Source organism: Paroedura picta, chromosome 14, assembly GCF_049243985.1.
Source record: "Paroedura picta isolate Pp20150507F chromosome 14, Ppicta_v3.0, whole genome shotgun sequence".
Classification (NCBI taxonomy): Eukaryota; Metazoa; Chordata; class Lepidosauria; order Squamata; family Gekkonidae; genus Paroedura; species Paroedura picta.
This window is the reverse complement of record NC_135382.1, coordinates 37072595-37091544: the sequence shown is the minus strand read 5'-3', so window position 1 is coordinate 37091544 and position 18950 is coordinate 37072595. Positions and strand designations below refer to the sequence as shown.

At 45.8% G+C, this 18950-nt stretch overlaps 2 long non-coding RNA genes across 2 annotated transcripts; one reads left to right on the top strand and one right to left on the bottom strand.

The window, feature by feature from the left end:
- Positions 1 to 6478: 6478 nt before the first annotated feature.
- LOC143823992 (uncharacterized) lies at positions 6479 to 9976 on the top strand. Its single transcript, XR_013226662.1, has 3 exons — positions 6479 to 6520; positions 9417 to 9507; positions 9849 to 9976. It is a non-coding gene; the product is annotated as an uncharacterized LOC143823992 (long non-coding RNA).
- LOC143823993 (uncharacterized) lies at positions 8019 to 12911 on the bottom strand. Its single transcript, XR_013226663.1, has 3 exons — positions 12735 to 12911; positions 10566 to 10718; positions 8019 to 8288 (listed from the first exon to the last, which is right to left on the bottom strand). It is a non-coding gene; the product is annotated as an uncharacterized LOC143823993 (long non-coding RNA).
- Between the last annotated feature and the right edge of the window lie 6039 nt (positions 12912 to 18950).

The following is an 18950-nucleotide window of genomic DNA, read 5'->3' as shown; positions in this document are numbered from 1 at the left end:
CTGGCAGGGGGCTCCTGGGAATTGTAGTCCATGGACATCTGGAGGGCCGCAGTTTGACTACCCCTGCGGATCTCCTAGAATTGCAATTGATCTCCATTTCCCCTGGAGAGAAGATTCCGGGTGAAATCTCTCCTCAAATTTCGCACAAAGGCAGAACCTCCAAATATCCTGGAATCTCTCAGGGAATAGCTGGTTGCCCATTCAGCTAGTCTGTTCTAGAAAAAGCTAGCCCAAGTTTCCGGGAGTAGCATTTTTGCTACTCAACGATCCTTTTAAGCAAAAAATAGTTGCTTGCGCTCTGGGTTATTTCTCCCCTAGGTTCCACTCCGGAATTCTGTCTTCACTTAACGCATTTCTAAAATTAATTCCAGAGTAAGAGTGTATGATGTTTGCATCAGTTTGAGTTTCCTTCCCTTATATTCTTAGTGACAAAAGCGTACGCCGTGATGCAGCCATATGTGCCGTTGTATCAAGACCGTGCGTGTGATGTTAGACTGATGTGCGCATCAGCAAAACATTAAACAAAAGATATAACCATCTGGATGATCAGAACAAGATTTCCTTCTGTGCCTCAGTGATTTAAGGGTGCTAATGAGCGACTTATTTTGGGGGGTGGTTCCTTTATTGCTATTTTTATATGAAATCTATTTGGAACATTGTGGGGGAGGTACATTGGTGCCACTCTTGCAATAAGAACACGAGCACTGCAACTATTTTTAAAAAAATGAACTAGGACAATTTAAAAGAGTGACACAATTTGTGGCAGGGTATGAGCTTCCATGAATCACTGGTCACTTCTTCCGATAGCCAGAAAAAGTGAAGAGCTGCAATCTCATGGAAAGTGCTCCAGATTAACTCTATTGATTTCTCTGGGTTTTTGTTTGGGTGGGGTGTCAAGTTACAGCTGTTAAGTCACCTTGTCAGGTTTTCAAAGCATTCAGACAGAGGTCGTTTGCCTTCACCTGCCTCCAGGTGTATTCCTTGGAGGTCTTCCATTCATATAGTAGCCAGGGCGAACCCTGCTGAGATTCCAAGATCTAATGAAATCAGAATAGCCTGGGTTTAGCTCAGATCTTAAACTGGGATAAATCTGTACAGGGGTGCCCTGAATAAGATATGCCTTCACAGTCGGAATCACTATGGTCATATCACCCAATAAATGTTTAACAAATTTAGAAATATACTTAAAAAAATTAATTCACTCCTATCCATTCGGGAAATCCTTCCAGCGCCATCAAGATACCCATAAACTATCAAGAGTTAAATGTTCCTTCATCGGATGCAAGAGCGTTGTTTTCTGATATCTTATATCCCAGAAATCTTGTTGGTCTTTAAGATTCTACTGGAGTGGAAATTTCTCATTTTTACCCCCATCCAGCCTGGCGTCCCTCTGAACCTGGGTTCAGATCTGTACACAAGATGATTATCTCAAAAGATAATAAAGTGTATGTGTGTGGGGGGGGAACTTATAGCCCGCCTTGAGCTTTTCAGCAGCTACAAAATAAAACAGGCAGATAAAATTAAAATAAGATTGTGAGTTGAGACAGTAGGAAACAGTCAAGACGAAGGACTCCTGGCTCCTTCTTCCGGTGTTCCGTGTTTACAGGGATTGTGAATCTGCTGGTGCCCTCCTGGCTACTCATACTGATACAGATTCAAGGTGTTTGTACACGATTTTGCAGCAGCACACTCTCAATGTCTAGATAAAAACCGGAGTTTGTGCATTTCTGTTACAAAACTTGAAGTCGAAATGCCTGGGCACCGGCTGCCTGTACACCAACAGGCCTAGTTTTAGATATATAAAAATGCTGGTACTCCTGAAAAAAAATTCTCCTTCTCCTTCTCCTTCCCCCTCCCAATGGGAAATCAACTCTCTTATAGAAACCCTAATGTATGATGTTATCAAGTGTTGCGAGTTTGCGAGATGAAAGGAAACACGCCAACCCCCCCCCCCCCCAAAAAAACTTATGGAGTAAAAGGACAATATAAATACCATGACCTTTGCTACGATCCTTGCCATCTTCTGATGATTAAATTGAGTTCATGTTTAACATCCAGATAGGATTCCTGGCAGAGGGAGAAATTTGCCATATGAAACGTTCCGATCAGTAATGTTCAATGCTGACTCAATTAGGCTGGATTGTAAGACACAACGGTTCAAATCAAGAACACGTGGTCACACCGGACTCTACAATGTGCTTTTCTAAATTCAATTTTCCTCCCTATAACTTTTTTTTTTTTTTGGAAAGTATAAACATCCACATGCTGAAGCTGTGTGCCAGGAACGTCAGGTGGTTTTGATCTCCCCCCTTAGATATTAATATTCCACCCGGTCCCCTTTTGCTGGCATCTTTTGGGGTTTTCCAACTAATAAACAAGCCGTGAAATGTGCCCTTCACTTTTTTGGCCGGCAACGTGTTTGATTCAAGAGTGATGCAAGGCAGGCCCTGGGAGAGAACTTTGGGGTTGGCCTCTCCACCCTGGATCACATTTGGGGGTCAAATTGCAAAATCAACCGGATCCTTTAGAAAGACTCACTGACCTACTTGCCTAGCTACAGCGATTCTCCAACAGTAAGTGTCAAAAGGTGGCTGCACCCTTACCAGACAAGAAGCCCCACTGCACAAAATGGGACCTACTTTCAAGTAAAGATGTAGTGGGGCAGGCCAAATGAAGATGAAAGGAAACTTATGGCCAGCCCAAGGACTTGTTCTGGTCACAGTCCGTTAGAGATCTTCAAGCAGTAGCTGGACAGATACTTATTCTGGATGCTTTAGGCTGATCCTTCACTGAGCAGGGGGTGGGACTAGATGGCCTCTATGGACCCTTCCAACTCTATGGCTCTATGATTCTCCTGCCGAAAGCTCAGATTGTCCCATCGGGGAAGATCTGAGGGAATCTCCTTCACCTGCTTTGGAATATTTTACACGGCCTCCTTGTGGCTCAACCCTAAATGCATGCTCCCTTCTTCCCCATGACCTTATGTGCTTTGACCCAGAAGTGGCCACTGAAATATTCACGCTGCAAGAACTGCCTTCTGAAAGCTGGGAGTCCTCCGAAAATATCAGCCTGTCAAAATAATTCCAGCAGACCTGGGCTCTCTACCGGCTGAAGAGCTGTCACTTCTCAGAGACCTTTCGGATCGACAAGTCGCGGTCCGGAATGTTCCAGTTCACAGAGCGGCGTGTAAACGTCCTCCTTCTCTAAATGATGTGCTGACATTAAAAAGTGTTCTGAGCCCTTTTGATTGAATCCAGTCGCGAGGTCACGACACTGACAGAGCAGAGAGACTTTTCATTGTCCAATTACCCTTCATTAGGAACGTCACAACGCCATGGCTAAAAGAGGAGGGTGACATTTGCCGCAAAATCTCAAGGCCTGCCATCATTTCTGGGGAAGGAGAGGAGGTATGGAGACACATTAACACATGCTGCTGCTGCTGCCTACGGAGTCCAGCTCAGTGCAGTCTGCTCTGACTGGCAGCAGCTCTCCACAATCTCAGACAGAGACCATTTACCTGTTATTGAAAACCTGATCCTTCTTTCAGCTGAAGAAGAAGAAGAAGTCACCATTCGTCACCATTCCTGTTAACCCAAGTGGGGAGGCCAGTGTAGCCTTTGGTTCCATTCCTTACGCATCCAGCACACTGGTAGCATTGCCAAACTCTAGGTGGTATCTGCAAGCCTCAGTAACATACCCCACAGAAGTCCCTTCCCTCCCCAAACCCTCCCCTACTCAGGCTCCCCCCCCCACCCAATCTCCAGGTATTCCCTGACCCAGAACTGGCAACCCTACTCATTGGGCTGTCCAGAGGTCTGCCCTGTCTTTTGTCCTTCACCTGATCCTTGCCCATGGGCCAGGTGAGTCAGGGACCCACTAACCTGGAACCAAGATGGTTTCTTCCCAGCTGGAATCCCAGCTGAAAGTCATAGATATGTTTCCAATTTACTTTTTCTTCTGGTGTGGCAAAGAGTAACAGCTTTGCTTCAGAGAGTCCCTGGATTAAATCTCAGCTCAGTAGGTAGTCTCAGGCAAGGCTTTGTTCTCCAGTTACCCCACTCCATCTGCAAAATGCATGGGCTAGTAATAAACGGCCTGCCTTAAAAGGATGGCCAATCTCTCTTCACTGTTGATTAAGTATCCCGTTGGGACTTGCATGCTTTCTAAGTGAGCATCTGGGGAAAGAGGCTCATCTTTGGTGGAGAATCATCTCCCAACTTCTCAAGCCAGGACGTGCTCCTTGCCTGTGCCACACCCATCAACCTTCTAATGCAGGGGCAGTCAACCTGTGGTCCTCCAGATGTTCATGGACTACAATTCCCATGAGCCCCTTCCGCATGAAGTCAGTGGCAAAAAACAGTCAAGAACAGACTGCTCATACAGAGGAGAAAGTCACAAAGCATAAGTCTGTGACCCAGGGTCACCAGCTTCAAGTTGGGAGATACCTGGAGGTTTTGGAGGTAGAAGCTGAGGTGGTTGGGATTAGGAGAATGTCTCTTGCCTTGATAACCCTACGGGATCACCATAAGTTGCAACCTGAGCCTTTGCGGAGGGTGGTATAAAATTGTGAATAAACAAAGAAACAAATAAACTTGACAGAAAGAATCACAGAACAGAGGGTGGGAGGGAGAATGGAAAGGAAGAAGGAAGGATGTCACTTTCAATCACAGAACCCATAATGCAGCAAATTAATTATATTTATTATTTATGTAGATTTATTGGCTCCCCGCCCTAAAATAAGGGGAGGGGACTTGAAAGTTACTGAGGTCTTTGATTGACACATGTACTAGGCAATATCGAGAGTTAATCACTCCAATGAAACCCTCTGCCTCTTGGTTATACATTTTTTTGGACTTGGAGAGGTCTTGCGTTGATTTGGATGGGAACAAAATTTTAGACCCTTGCTGACCGAAGTCTACCTTTATTAGCTTGGCTCCCTGCCCATCTTCATCTAAAGCATATAAAATGAATCTGAGTTGGTTGCTTCCCCCCCCCCCCCTCCTTGTAATTTGATGGAAAGTGGCATGTGAAACGCAGCAATCTTGATCAGGTCTTATTTTGAAATGTGCATTCTGCCTTAAAACATAGGCTGGCCTGCTAGATTGAATTTAAGGCTCTGCAGCAATGAAGGAGCAACATAAACACAAGTCTGACAAATCAGCCTACCCAGTGCCCGCTATGCAAGGAATTTGTCAAGATTCGCCAACTGCTCCAGACTTGGGTTTTGAAACAAATGTGACTTTCTCACTGTGTATTATTTTTGCAACACAATCGGCTTGGAGACCGGAAACTCTGCCCTGTTGCAACTGAGAACCAAGGACTAGCAGGGTTGGCAAAATGGTCCCGGTGTTTTTTGTGGGGAGGCACAGATGTATTTGTTTATCCTGAAAGGATTTCATTCTTCACTCAAAGGTGCCTTTTGCAAGGCGATTTGTATTCCGGCAGGTAACTTCCCAGCAAAACAAATTGAGTTAAAGCAATCTACACTTTACTGCTGATAGGATTACAATTTCAAAATTAAGGGATTTGCTCTACAATCAATTGTCCATCAGATGGTTATGCTCATTGGCCACTAGTGTATTCATAGAAAGAGGCTAGAGTCGAGATTTGTACTGTCTTACCTATTACATGCATAAACAAGCCAATGTCCTGGGCTATTGTTGACTACATCTGGCAACATGAGCCTTGGTTTGGGGCCAATGATCCTATAACATCTACCCCCACACACAACAAAAGACACCCCCTTGATCAGGGGTGGTCAACCTGTGGCCCTCCAGATGTCCATGGAAATGCTGGCAGGGGCTCATGGGAAATGTAGTCCATGGGCATCTGGAGGGCCACAGTTTGACCACCCCTGGCATAGAGACATCCAGCCTAAGAAGATTTATCAGCAGGGATTAATCTCTGGGGGGTGATGACAAAGAAATTGATGATGTTATGATGTTCATTGATGAATAGGTTTTTAAATTGTTATAATGTTATTAACGTTTAATGTTTTAGTGTTGTTTTAATTGTTTGTTATTGATAAATTATGTATGTACACTTCCATGAGCCAATCTCGGAAGGGCAGTTTAGAAACTGAAATAATAATAATAATAACAACAACAACTATTATTATTATTATTATTCAAAACAGCCACTATGGCTTAAATTATCAGACTGGGATCTGAGAGAAGGAGGCTCAGATCCCCATTTTGCCAGGGAAGCTTGCTTGGTGACCAAGACAGACAGGAGTAGCTTGCATTGCTTGTCCCTGTGTTGTGACCCCGGACTTCCTACGTGGTCTCCCATCCAAGTACGAACCAGGGCTGACCCTGCTTAGCTTTCGAGATCTGACAGGATCAAGCTAAGCTGGGCCATCGGTCAGGGAATGTGCCAGACTGAACTCAGAATTTTCAAATGCAGAATGGACCGAGAGATAGGATTGGTTGACAAGTTGTTGACATCACAATAGCCCTGACAGAGACATTGGCTTCCCTCATGTTCCTAAGCAAATGGTGTATTTGATGTAGACTGCCTGGTAAGCTTTTATGACCTGTCCTTGCCATGAAAGCCAAGTGGATTAAGGAGGTGCATTTATGATTCCTGCCCCATTGAGACCGAAGTTAGACTCCCTCAGGACCCTTCAAAGAGTGCCTTTTGTGCAACTCAGAAATGACAAACCTGGTTTGCTTGCACACCCCACAAACGGATCAAGGGTTTTCAGTTCACCCATCTCTCATCTCAGAGTAACCAAAATAGGATTTCTATCTCCGGGATAGGGTTGCCAACCTCCAGGTCAGACATGAAGTTCTCATAGAATTATGGCTGATCTACATGCTGTGGAAATCAATTCTCCTCTTGCAGAAAATGGCAACTTTGGAGGGTAACTACATTATTCTAGCTCCATTTGTTTCAGTGTGAAGAAGTCACCAGAGAAAGAGTTTGTGACTTCTCCTTGCCTATTCTTCAAAGGCACGAACCTTTTGTTCCTTCCTAAATAAATTCCTAGCATGTTAATGCCTTTTGCCGTCATTAGTCACTTCTTCCTCTCACACAAAACTGGTTTAGAAAATCTACTTTGCTAAGAGCTGGTATATCTAATTTGTACAAATTTACTAAAGCTTGTCAGTCACACTAAAACATTTAATTATCTGTGACATTAAAATAAAACACTTTAAAAACCCTTGGCACCCAGCCCTCCTGGTTAGAAAGTACAGTCGCTGTTATTGATTCATCTTAGAGTCATACAAAGCAGAAGGTAAGGGGGAGGCCATTCTTTTAATATTGGGGACAAAGCTCAACCCACCCACGCACCCAAAAAAAAAACCCAGTACGCTTACAAAACAAACTGGAATGTCTGTGGGAACTGGTACCTTCTAACAGTGCAATGTTATGTAGCTGCCTTGAGAGTCAAGCTCATTATCACCTAGTAAATAGGTGTAGGATATAAGTCTCAGGACATGATGCCATTCTTCTCCTTCTCCTTCTCCTCCATGACCTAGCCTCCTTAGGGTAGAGAAAAGCAGCATATAAGAACCAACTCTCCTCCTTCTCCTTCTCCTTCATCTTCTCCTTCTCCTTCATGATCTAGCTCAGGTCTGTTGTGCACAGAGAGACCTCTTATTACACCTTCTGAGGCACCAAACCCACCCCAAACCATGAGCTAGCACCCATTGCATTACAGCACGCAACGGGCTTTACTACTAGTCACAGTATAAATGTTGTATGATTTTGCTCCTTTGAGCCTCTTAGGTACCAATGTCAGAAACTATTTTTTTTAAAAGAAAATCCCTTTGGAGACCAAAAAATCCCCCCATACCTGCTGTCAAAACCACGGGAGAAGCATTACTTTATTATGAGCTCTGCTCTCTAAGAAACAACAGTCCCCGGCCTGAAAGAGTCGCATTCTCCCACCCTGCCGCCACCATTTATCCAAAAGCAGACGGGCTCTTTCTCTTCTTCGCCCCTTATAAGCCTTTGTTCTTTTTCTGATGCATATTAAGCACCCGATGAAAAATTCTGTTTGTCTGTGGCGTTACAATGAAATACCTTGTAGGAAATGAAAAGGTCAAGCATTGGTTGTCAGTGATTTATTATAAACACGGCCGCCGCCTCTCCCTCCTTCCTTGCCTTCTTTTTATTTCTTGATACTTTGCATTGGGATTAGTAGTGATACATCACCCAGCTGCCGGATAAAATATGAAGTTGCAAAACTCTGGTTAAACCCTGCTGCTGAAGAATGACCCTGTAATCAGCTCGTGGCACGGGGAGGTCTCCGCTGATTTATCAATCCCAACCGGTGGCTTCTGGAAAGAAAAGGGGGGGAAAAACAGGGCGGGGGGGGGGATGAATTAGTTTCAAAGATATCCATGGGATAATAGCGATAGCAAAGGCGCTGTAGGAAAAACCGTTTGTCAACCTGGCCTGGCCTGCCCTCCTTAATTGCAGAAAAATTGAGAGCGGATACCTCGGGCACCTGACATATAAATCATTGGTCCAACAACAAGCCATGTATCACGCGGGAAGTATCCCGCCTGTCTCGGGCTCAGCTTCCTGCCACCTCGAGCAAAGGTAAGGGCTGCAGGGGGGCTGCCAGCAGCGGTCAATCGGTCAAAAGGGCAGTGACGGAGATTAAGGGCAAGTGAAAGCCAACAAGCCCCTGGTGGTTCGCTTGCGGTGTTTTGGGGTCCGAGGAAAAGTCTTTGGTGTATGGTCCGAGTTTATCTTCTCAGTATGTTTTGTTGCCTGGGACAGCAGACTGAAGTTGGAGTCCAGTGGTGCCTGAAGAAGAATCACAGAATCACAGAATCATAGAGTTGGAAGGGGCCACACAGGCCATCTAGTCCAACCGCCTGCTCAACGCAGGATCAGCCCTAAGCATCCTAAAGCATCCAAGAAAAGTGTGTCTCCAACCTTTGCTTGAAGACTGCCAGTGAGGGGGAGCTCACCACCTCCTTAGGCAGCCTATTCCACTGCTGAACTACTCTGACTGTGAAAAATTTTTTCCTGATATCTAGCCTATATAGTTGTACTTGAAGTTTAAACCCATTACTGTGTGTCCTCTCCTCTGCAGCCAACGGAAACAGCATCCTGCCCTCCTTCAAGTGACAACCTTTCAAATACTTAAAGAGGGCTATCATGTCCCCTCTCAACCTCTTTTTCTCCAGGCTGAACATTCCCAAGTCCCTCAACCTATCTTCATACACTACTCACACCATACAATAAATAATAATAAATACTCTTATTATTAGAGATATCTAAGAAAATATGTATCCCTATCTGTCTGTCTGCCATCTACAATCATTCATCCCCAAAAACATGCGAAAGACACGTGTCTTGGCACAGCCCACCTATAAGGCCATGGACCCCCATTCCCTGCTTGTGTGATCAAGAAGAGTCTTTTCTAACACATGACAATGCTCTGTGCCCTACAGCTGTTCCCATGATGAGCTGTCTTCCTAAGAGGAGGAGTACACGAGACGGATTCCGCCATGATAATGAAAAATGACTTCAAATGAATCTCAGGTGCATTTCTTAATTTTGGGGCCAAATGATCTGTCCAAAATCTGTAAATACCAAATGATTATAGATTAGGATTCAAGGGAGTTCTCCTTGTCGTCTAGGGACCTGGTGGTGCCCTCGTCAGATTAATGATTTAAATACTGGTGGTGGAATTGGGGGGGGGGGATAATGGCATGGGCGGATGTGGCAGCTTCCCCCAGAGATGTGGACAATAGAAACCATTTTCTCTGTTTTTCAAAAAAAAAGAAAAAATGATTGAGGGTCATCAGTTTGGCCTTGTTCTTTTTTTAAAAAATAAATAAATAAATAAATAACCCACTCTGGGATTTCTAATTTCCACCTAGATTATCAACAGCGACAGACAAGAGGGAGCACAGTTTAGTGTGGCAACAAAAGAAGGAATGAATGAATGATTGGGAGATGATTAATGGATCGCTTTGCACTGAGAGGTGACAGCGTCTTATAACCGAGATGCCTAATGTGTAATTTTCCCCCATACTGCCCTGCCTCAACAGTCACATATCTCTTAGATCGTATGCTTTTTAATTCTTGAAAAAAGAAACCACTCCATTCACAGGTATGGTAAATGCTTTCTTTCTTTCTTTCTTTCTTTCTTTCTTTCTTTCTTTCTTTCTTTCTTTCTTTCTTTCTTTCTTTCTTTCTTTCTTTCTTTGGGAGGGGGGGGCGCTCTTTGCAACCAAGAAGGCGGTGGCAGAATTTAGGTTGTGTCCAATGGGAGAAATCCTGCAGACATCAGGACTAAACTGATTCATATTCTTACCTGAAGTTTCTAACAGGGCACCGGAACAACAACAACAAAAAAAGATAAAATTGTCCATATGATTTTGCCTCATCCTTTTAATTCAGTGGGAGAACATAGACTTCTAATGTTGTGTGTTTGATAGTCTTCTACCCAATCCCCTTTTAAAGCTGTTCTGACCTTGGTTTGCATAGAGGACCCAAATCTCACATGAAAAGCAACTGGTCTGCAAAAGAGGTTGCTTGCAAACAGTCAAAAGAGAAGACCCCCCTTCACCCAAAAACAAACAAAAAATAAACACCTTGGATAAACAAGCGTCCCCTCTCCAAGTCAACATCCTGTTTTATTTCATGGTGTTTCTGCGCCTAATCATGGGTCAAAATGCTCCCCAAATCCAAATCTCATTCATCTTCCTTGGCTCCCTTCCTGGGATTGCATTAAGGGAATGTCGGCACTGCAAAATGAACAAGAGAGCAACTCTGTGACATCCCTGCGCATTTTCCCTTTTCTCATATCGTCTGTAACCGGGATCACCTTAAAGAGCAGGGACTCCGGCGGTTCCTTCAGTCTGAGATCCTCCTCGGCTGCAGGGCGACCTCCCCCAATCTGTTCAGGAACATCAACTCTGGACCCATTTCCCCAAGTCAAGCTTAAGGCCACTGAAGCCACCAACTGCTTATTGTCTGTCCACATCTGTTTTGTCTTTCCATATGGCCATTGTTGTATCAGGGGCAGCTAAGTATATATTGCCCCCAAAGTGTATTTTGTCACCATACGCCATCTCCGGAACCAGGTTAACCCCATGCTGCATCCCAGGGGTAGTCAAACTGCGGCCCTCCAGATGTCCATGGACTACAGTTCCCATGAGCCCCTGCCAGCGAATGCAAATTTGCCAATCAGTACATAGGAGGAGACTATATGGGGGGGGGGGAAATTTATTTGAAATAGTGCTGAACACCAATGCTGTAGGGCTGACTTCATATACCCCTGAATTGTGCCTACTACAGGGAACCTCTCTAAGGTGCAGGCCTCATGCGGGCGATGGAAGTCAGTGTGGCTCTTGGGCCGATGGGAATTGCAAATACGGCTCCAGGAACTGCAGCAGGAGGAACTGGGCCCTCTGCAAAACGAACGACTCCTTCATAGATGAGCCGGGGGCTCGGGAGAATGCTGATTCTGAAGGACAAAAGTGACTTTCATCGGAGGAGGGACCCTCTCTGTAGTTCTGCAAAGTCTCTGTTGCTGTGCTCTGCGCCTTCACCAAGAGAGACTTATCAGGACAACGAAACCAGATCACTTCTTTCGGTGCCCACTGGAGTCCACCCAGTAGGCACCAAGTGGCAGAATGCAACGCTGCCACCTGGTGGCTTCTGAGCCCGTCAGTGAGACGGATTCAAATATCTCCTCTCCCTACAATCCTTTTACAGGGCTTGATGGGAGTGGGGAAGGCACATTTTGATGTAGTCAGAAATCGAAGTGCCTTGGATTTCAGAAGCTTCGGAGTCCAATTGTTTTGCATTGTATTTCTCGCCTATAAGGGAGAACATTGCAAAACAAAATGAAGAAGACACAGGGCAGGAGCTCTTCCCATCTGTTCGCTGGCAGTCGAAGGAACAGTAGTGGGGTATTTTGAGGGGGGGGGGTCTGACCTTACGGCACCGTTCGTGAGCCTTCCTTTTGCATGTGCCCTGAACGCTGCAAATAAGCTTCTCAAAGCAGGGCGTGCAAATGCTAGTTTGATCTCTGGCTAGAAAGCAAAGCCTGTTGCACCCAGGAATACAACAGGCGCTAGCACAGACAACTGCTGGGTGCTGGGTGCTGGGCCCCCTCACAGCTCCATCTTGAGATCCAGTGTGATGAGGTGGTTAAAGAGTAGCAGACTCTAATCTCAAGAGCTGGGTTTGATTCCTGACTCCCCCTCCATATGCAGCTAGCTGGGTTTGCCAACTGCCAGGTGAGAGCTGGAAACCTTCAGGAAGATGAAGCAGAGAGAAAGAGAGATGGAGGGGAAGGGGGAGAAGGCATCGGTTCTCCTCGAGAAAACAGCTGCTTTGGAGGGGCACAGGGCCCTCCTACCCCCACTCTCATACAACAGTGTCTACACAGGTCACAATTGTTCCCACCTCCCACACCTTCCAAAGGCCACACAGGAAAGGCCACAGGGGGGGCTGCCTCCTTCCTGCCCACACATCTTCCAAAGGTCAGGGCTGGAAGGTTTTTTTGGGGGGGAGCTGCCTCCTTTCCACCCACCCCCCAAAGGACAGGCTGGAGAGGTAAGGCTATGAGGGAACTGTCTCCTTCCCATCCCCCCACATCTCCCAAGGTCCAGGCTGACTGGGGAAGGCTGCTGGATCCCCCAGCATCTCTGAGGAAAGGGAGAGTGGGGGGAAGCAAAGAGCACTCCGATGGCCAGCTGCAGGGCCAAGGGGAAGTGTTGTGAGCCCAGGATTCCTTGGAGGAAAAGCCTTACCAGGAGCTCCCAGCTTCACCTGAGCTTCAGCTGGATGAAAGCTTAGCCCACCCAGATGTTCAAGAGGCAGAGAGCTCCGGCGGAGAGGAAATGGAGCTGCAGGCAAACCAGGGCTTAGATTCCAAAGTGGTTGCAGGATCAACTCACTCCTCTGCTCAGCCTCCAGCTGCAGCTCCCTGCCTTGTCAGCCCACCTGGCTCACCTGAGCCAATTAGCCAGGCTGCTAATTGCTGGAAGAGAGCTCCAGTCTAAAAGGGCACCACACCACGTTAGCAAGGCGGTTGCTGACTGCAGAAGACTGTAAGTCGTTACAGAGTGAGGGCTGGGAGGTTGCTGACAGCCTATATTAACTTGAGGCTGGGAGGCCAGGGTGGCAGAACTGCTTTGTCTGCTGATGCTCCTAGACTGCCTGAAGGAACCCTTGACTCACTGGGGTAAGACATTCATTGCATCCTGTCTGTCCCTTGGCATTATGTTATTGAAATATCGGTTCTCTCTGCTTCCTCTCAGCTTGTCTGTGTTTCCTTCCAGTATAGAGCTGAAACCAGAGCCTAGTATTTTATTTATTTCTTTAGACTTCTATACTGCCCTTCCCTACAGCTCTAAAGGAGGCAAAGGAAGCAACTGAGTCCCCTCGCTTGACTGGAAGAGATGGAGGATGGGGAAAGGCTCTGGATGGAGTAGCTTCCCAGCAGCATGGCCTTTCATAGTGGCCAGCACTTCTTCCAACAGCAAACAGCAGGAAGAGGACAGATAAGCCCCAAGATTGGCTCTCATTGGAAGACTGCTTTCTCCCTATTGGTGGCACACCCCCAGAGAGGGCCAATCAGGCAGGGAGTGAGTTGACTGCATGCAATTTGAACTGATTGGCCCTCATTGGCAGAGTGCGATTTGAATTGATTGGCCCTCGTTGGCAGAGTGTTCTCTCCCTATTGGTGGCACCCCCCCCCCCAGGGAAGGTGTCTGCACCTTCTGCTGCTTCAGCTTCATAATGTTTAGTGATGATAGGAGGGAGGGATGCCCATATTTCTTCTAGCCTATAGCTACTTTATGTAGGGATGTGTGTAAAAGACTGGCATTTCTGTGCATATTTCTTACTGGCTGGCATTACCTGTCTCCCACTCCCTAGCATCCAACTAGGATTTGGAAAGCCAAGGTTTTAATTCTGTGGGAATCTGCTGGATGGCCTTGAGCCAGTCACATGCTCTACCTTGCAGGGTTGTTGTGAGGATAAAATGGAAGAGGGGGGAACAATGCATACTGTTCTGGGTCCCCATTGGGACCTCCCAGGAAGTAAATCGATCCACACACAAATGGAAACTTGCCTCACTGGGGCGTGTTCCCTTCCATTTGCAAGCAGAGGCATCTCCACAGAATGAGACAAGCGTGTATTTGGAGTAGGGATTTAATTGTTGTGCTTGTGCTGCAATTTACTGGTCCCATTGCCAATTACGAAAAAACAACCCACAGATCTCACATTAATATTCCAAACTTGCTGTCTCCTTGAAACAGTTACCTGCAAATGTGTGACTTCTGCTTTGAGAATTGGAAAATATGCACATGAATGTGAAGTTTAGACCCTGCCAGCAATCATTCCTGTAACTGTTAGCCTATGGGCATTAAAATATAGAGAGCTGTTATTCTGTGTCAGGAAGATCGGTGTTGATGTCCCTTTGGCCTGGAGGAAACAAACAAGTGCCCTCCAATCCCCAGCCCCCCCTGCCCTTGTCCATTTGAGCCATGGGAGAAAAAAAAAATGAAATGGCGTCAATTCTGAACTTAGGTCATGAGTGGGTGGGCAGGAAGGGATGTGCCAGTGTTGGTTTCTTGTGGCCCTTCCTTGCAGGGAACGGAACTGCTGATTGCCACTGTGGGTTGGGTAGGTGAATTTCCTGAAGGCCAGGCTGGATTCTGGAGATTTTTTTTTTTGGGGGGGGGTCACTTAGGCATGAAATTGGGTCACTGTGAGTGGGCAGGTAGTTGTGAGTTCCTGCATAGTGCAGGGGGTTGGACTAGATGACCCTGGAGGTCCCTTCCAACTTCTATGATTCAGTAGTGATGTTCTAGGCATTATCGCCAATCTCCATCATGACCTAAGAAGTCAATTTCTAGAGCATCACCCAGCACTAATGCCATGTCTTCCACCTGGAAGCAACATCCCATCCCCAGTGCAACTGTAGGTAAGGACCCTAGTGATTGGTAAAAATTCCAGAGCATCCCTGGGATATAGTGCCCTTAACAGGCCACCCTCCAAGCTAGCATCTGCCTGGCCACCCCACATCTGTGTTACTTACCTTCTTGTCTCTAAGACACTGAGATATTTATTTATTACACTGGAGGCATTTAGGGCAATACCAAGGCTCAGCAGTAGAAAATATTCTTTGCATGCAGAAAATGCCTGGTATAATCTCTGGTATTCCGGTTAAAAGGTTTCAGGTAACGAGGGATGGGCAAGACCTTTCTCTGCCCATAGCCCTGGAGTAGCGGTCCCCTTGTAGATACTGGTGGGCTAGATGGACCAACAGAGGACCCATGGTTGGCACATGTCTTGGTTCAGACCATGGAATCTCTATTTAAAGAATCTCAGGGACTTGGTGTTGAGTAAGACCTTTCTCTGCTTAAGATCTCCAATTTCTGAGCTCCAGGATCAAAGACACAACGTGATAAAAGGTAGCTTTGTTCGTACCTATAACCTACTGACCATCTTCTGTTATACTGGATCCAGATGTGAATGCGGCATTTTTATTCCCGTTATTCAGAACCACAAGGAGGACTGTCCATAACCACATTCGTTCTTTCGAAATATTTATGATGGAGTCCTTCTCAGCACACTGCAGCCCTGAATTCCATGTGGCCGTTGCATTTTATGCGTAGGCTTCCCGGGTTTCAAATAGCTTCTGGCTGGTACCGTTCTGCCCGCCGATGTGCCAATTACTTTCTTTTTTTTGGCCAACGCAGAGAACACGACTTTTCTTTTCCAAAGAGACATCGCTGAACCTTGTAACCTATAATAACAGGAATCCAAAAACATGAGATGGCGACCAGTTTATACTTAAATCTGGTCAGTGTTTTGTTTTATGTGGTTGTACCCTGACTATTTTTTGACTTGTTTGTATCATCCTAGATGAACGTTCCTGTCCAATAATATTTCATTTCAGCCCAACCGGTTATTTAAGCCAAGTAATGTGCTGTTTTTGCTATTGAATTGAGGGATGGGATCTTCCATTATGGTTAGTTGTTTTGTGGATTTTTGGTACCCACCCATTTATTTTGGCTTATCCTAATTTATATTTATCTGTGGATGACAAGATGAACTTGGAGGGGGAAAAGACCATGTTTCAAGTTGCATACCAGCTCACAGGAAATAAATCATTATAGGTTTCTAGTTCTATTTTTTTTGTTGTTGTTGTTAAAAAAAAAGAAATTCTAAAACTCCCTGGCTTGTCATGAGTGAGTCCTGCTACAAACGATGTTCTTTGGTTGCTATTCTGGACAGTCTGAAGCCACACGAACCCAAGAAGGATCTGAGATGTCCTCACAGTGTGTAAAAATAATGCTTGTAGGCACCAGAAATAGGGCCTTCTTCCCAGCTGCTATGCCAGAATCTGGGGATCTGGTTAATGGGTGGTTAATTTTATATTTTAACCCTTTGCATTCTGGTCATTGTATCTCCGCAGAGCTGGAAGAAACGTATATAAGGTCAGCAAAGATTATGATCATAGGACTGGAACACTTTTCCTATGAAGAAAGGTTTAAATGATCAGGGACATCTCATTTTGCAAAAGAAAGAGATAACAAAGTGGGGGAGAAGGACACAATGGAGATTTATAGAAATATGGGATGGACGAAGAAGAAGAACCCTGCTGCTGCTGGTGCACTTCTTACTACCCTAAGGAGTCTCAAATCACTTACCATTTCTCTCCCCACCATTCTGCGCACAAAGGATAATGCACTTTCAATGTGCTTTGGCAGCTGGATTTTGCAAAACAGAGAAATCTGCTTCTAAAGTGCATTATGTATTGTGAGTTAGAACAGGCCGTAGTGTAGTAGGTAGAGCTGAGGGAGCTCCGAGTGAACTGCGACTGACCCAAGGTCACCCAGCTAGCTGCATGAGGAGAAGAAGAGGGGAATCCAATCTGGCTCTTCCCTGCTCAACCACAACATCAAACTGGCTCTCGAGAGAGATCCAGCAGGGTGTAATGGTTAGAATGTCCAAGAAGGATCTGGGAGACCCGTATGTGTGGGGGTTTTGGTTTGTATCCCACCTTTCTGCTCCTACAAGAACTGCTTTGAGTTTTCCTTTTGGAACTCTTCTACAAATGCACATTGAAGGTGCCTTGCACCACGTCGGGCCACTGAGATACCAAGGTCAATAGGGTCTAGTAGTCTACCCTGACTTGCAGTAGCTCCCCAGGAGCACGGATAGAGGGCTTTCTCATCCTTTGCAGCTATTTAACTGGAGATGTTGGGATGGACCAGAACTTGGAATCTTCTGGATGCAAAGCAGATATTCTACCAATGAGCCACAGCCCCTGACCCCCAAAGTGTTAGTCTAAGAAGCTCTGAAATTCCTGCCTGTTCTACGTCAGGGGCTGGTAGGGGCTCATGCTGGCAGGGGCTCATGGGAACTGTAGTCCATGGACACCTGGAGATCCATAGTTCGATCTCCCTTGCTTTAGATGAAGATAGTATGTGCTGCGGTAGAGGCCTCCTACATGCAATTCTGATGCTCTGCCACAAAGCCGTGGCCTCATCTTGCAAATCCTTGGAGCTTATCATGGTTGTGTTTCTTGTACCTGTGTCACCAGGGGAGGGACTGTGGCTCAGCTGAAGAACCTCTGCTTGGCATGGAGGAGGCCCCAGGTTCAATCCCAAGCATCTCCAGTTGAAACGACCAAGCTGCCGGTCATGTGAACGTCCTCCAACGGTGTCCCCGGAGAGTGACCATCGGGCTGAATAGACAATAACAGCCTTGATGGACAATAATCTGATTCAGCAGAAGGCATCTTCATGTGTGTTAACGTGTGTAAGATATCAGTCTGGAGGATCAGCTCCCAGATAGCTCCGTGGGCGGAGGAGAGAGGCTCGAAATGTTAGAGATCCTCTAGTGTGGATTCTCATCTGTGAACTCGCCATGAATTTGACCTAAATGTGCAGAAGGCTGGAAAAAGATAGGACGTCTTACTTAAGAACGAGAGAGTAATACTTGATAATTTAATTTACCATGGGAAGAATAAAATGTGGCCTATTTTTGTTCCCTGAGACTAAATGTTACGGAAAGCTACGCAGGTTCTAAATTTGATATCAGAGAACTCCGCTTTGCTATAATTTCAGATAAAAGGTCCTCCCACAGGGCAAGAGATAATTTTTCATACGGTTAAAAAAAAAAAAACTAATAAAGTCGTAATCTACAGTACTTTATTATTTAAAACTCCAGACCTCGGGGACATGGTTAAGCAAAGAGATATATATTTGTTAATATCTCACTTTGGAGTATTGCTGCCTGAGCGTACGAAAGAGAAAGAGAGGGACTGAAGTAGACTTTGATATTCTTATTATTTCTCCTCTTTTTGTTCCCCTACAAATGCACTCTCCAGCGTTCAGGGCCAGATGCGTCTACCTCCAAGTGGTGGCACTCCCTGCAGAGAATTAGCCTGTAGGAGAAATGATTAGCGGATGATAATGTTAAGTACTCCTCCTGTATCTCCTGGACTGCTATGATAACCTTAGGGTTACAAAACATGTCAGACAAACGCAGAGCTATTGTGACTCGCACCTTATGGCCATTTAGGAGGCTTATTCATCATTTTACAACTGCCTTTCTGTCAGGGATTTTGCGTCCATGCTCTTAAATGGCGCGTGGTCTTTGTCGGTTTATCTCTCGGACTCCAGGCCTAATAAACCAACGGCCCAGTGCTTAAGCTCAGCACATGTGAGAAATGGGCTTGTGTGTCCCTCCGAACGTACCTCCTTCACCACAGGGTGATAAGACAGTATGTCTTGGAGTGGAAGAAAGGATTTGCTCCCACTGATCCCCGTAACCATGAATCAGGTGGGAGACACTGGAGCCGACACCAAGTTCCTTTCAGGACCCAAAGGTTGGGCTATTTTGAACGGGTGACGATGTCGTTAGAAGAGGGTCTGCCAACAGATGATGAAGAAGAAGAGTTGGTTCAGATATGCTGCTTTTCTCTACCAGAAGAAGGCTCAAAGCGG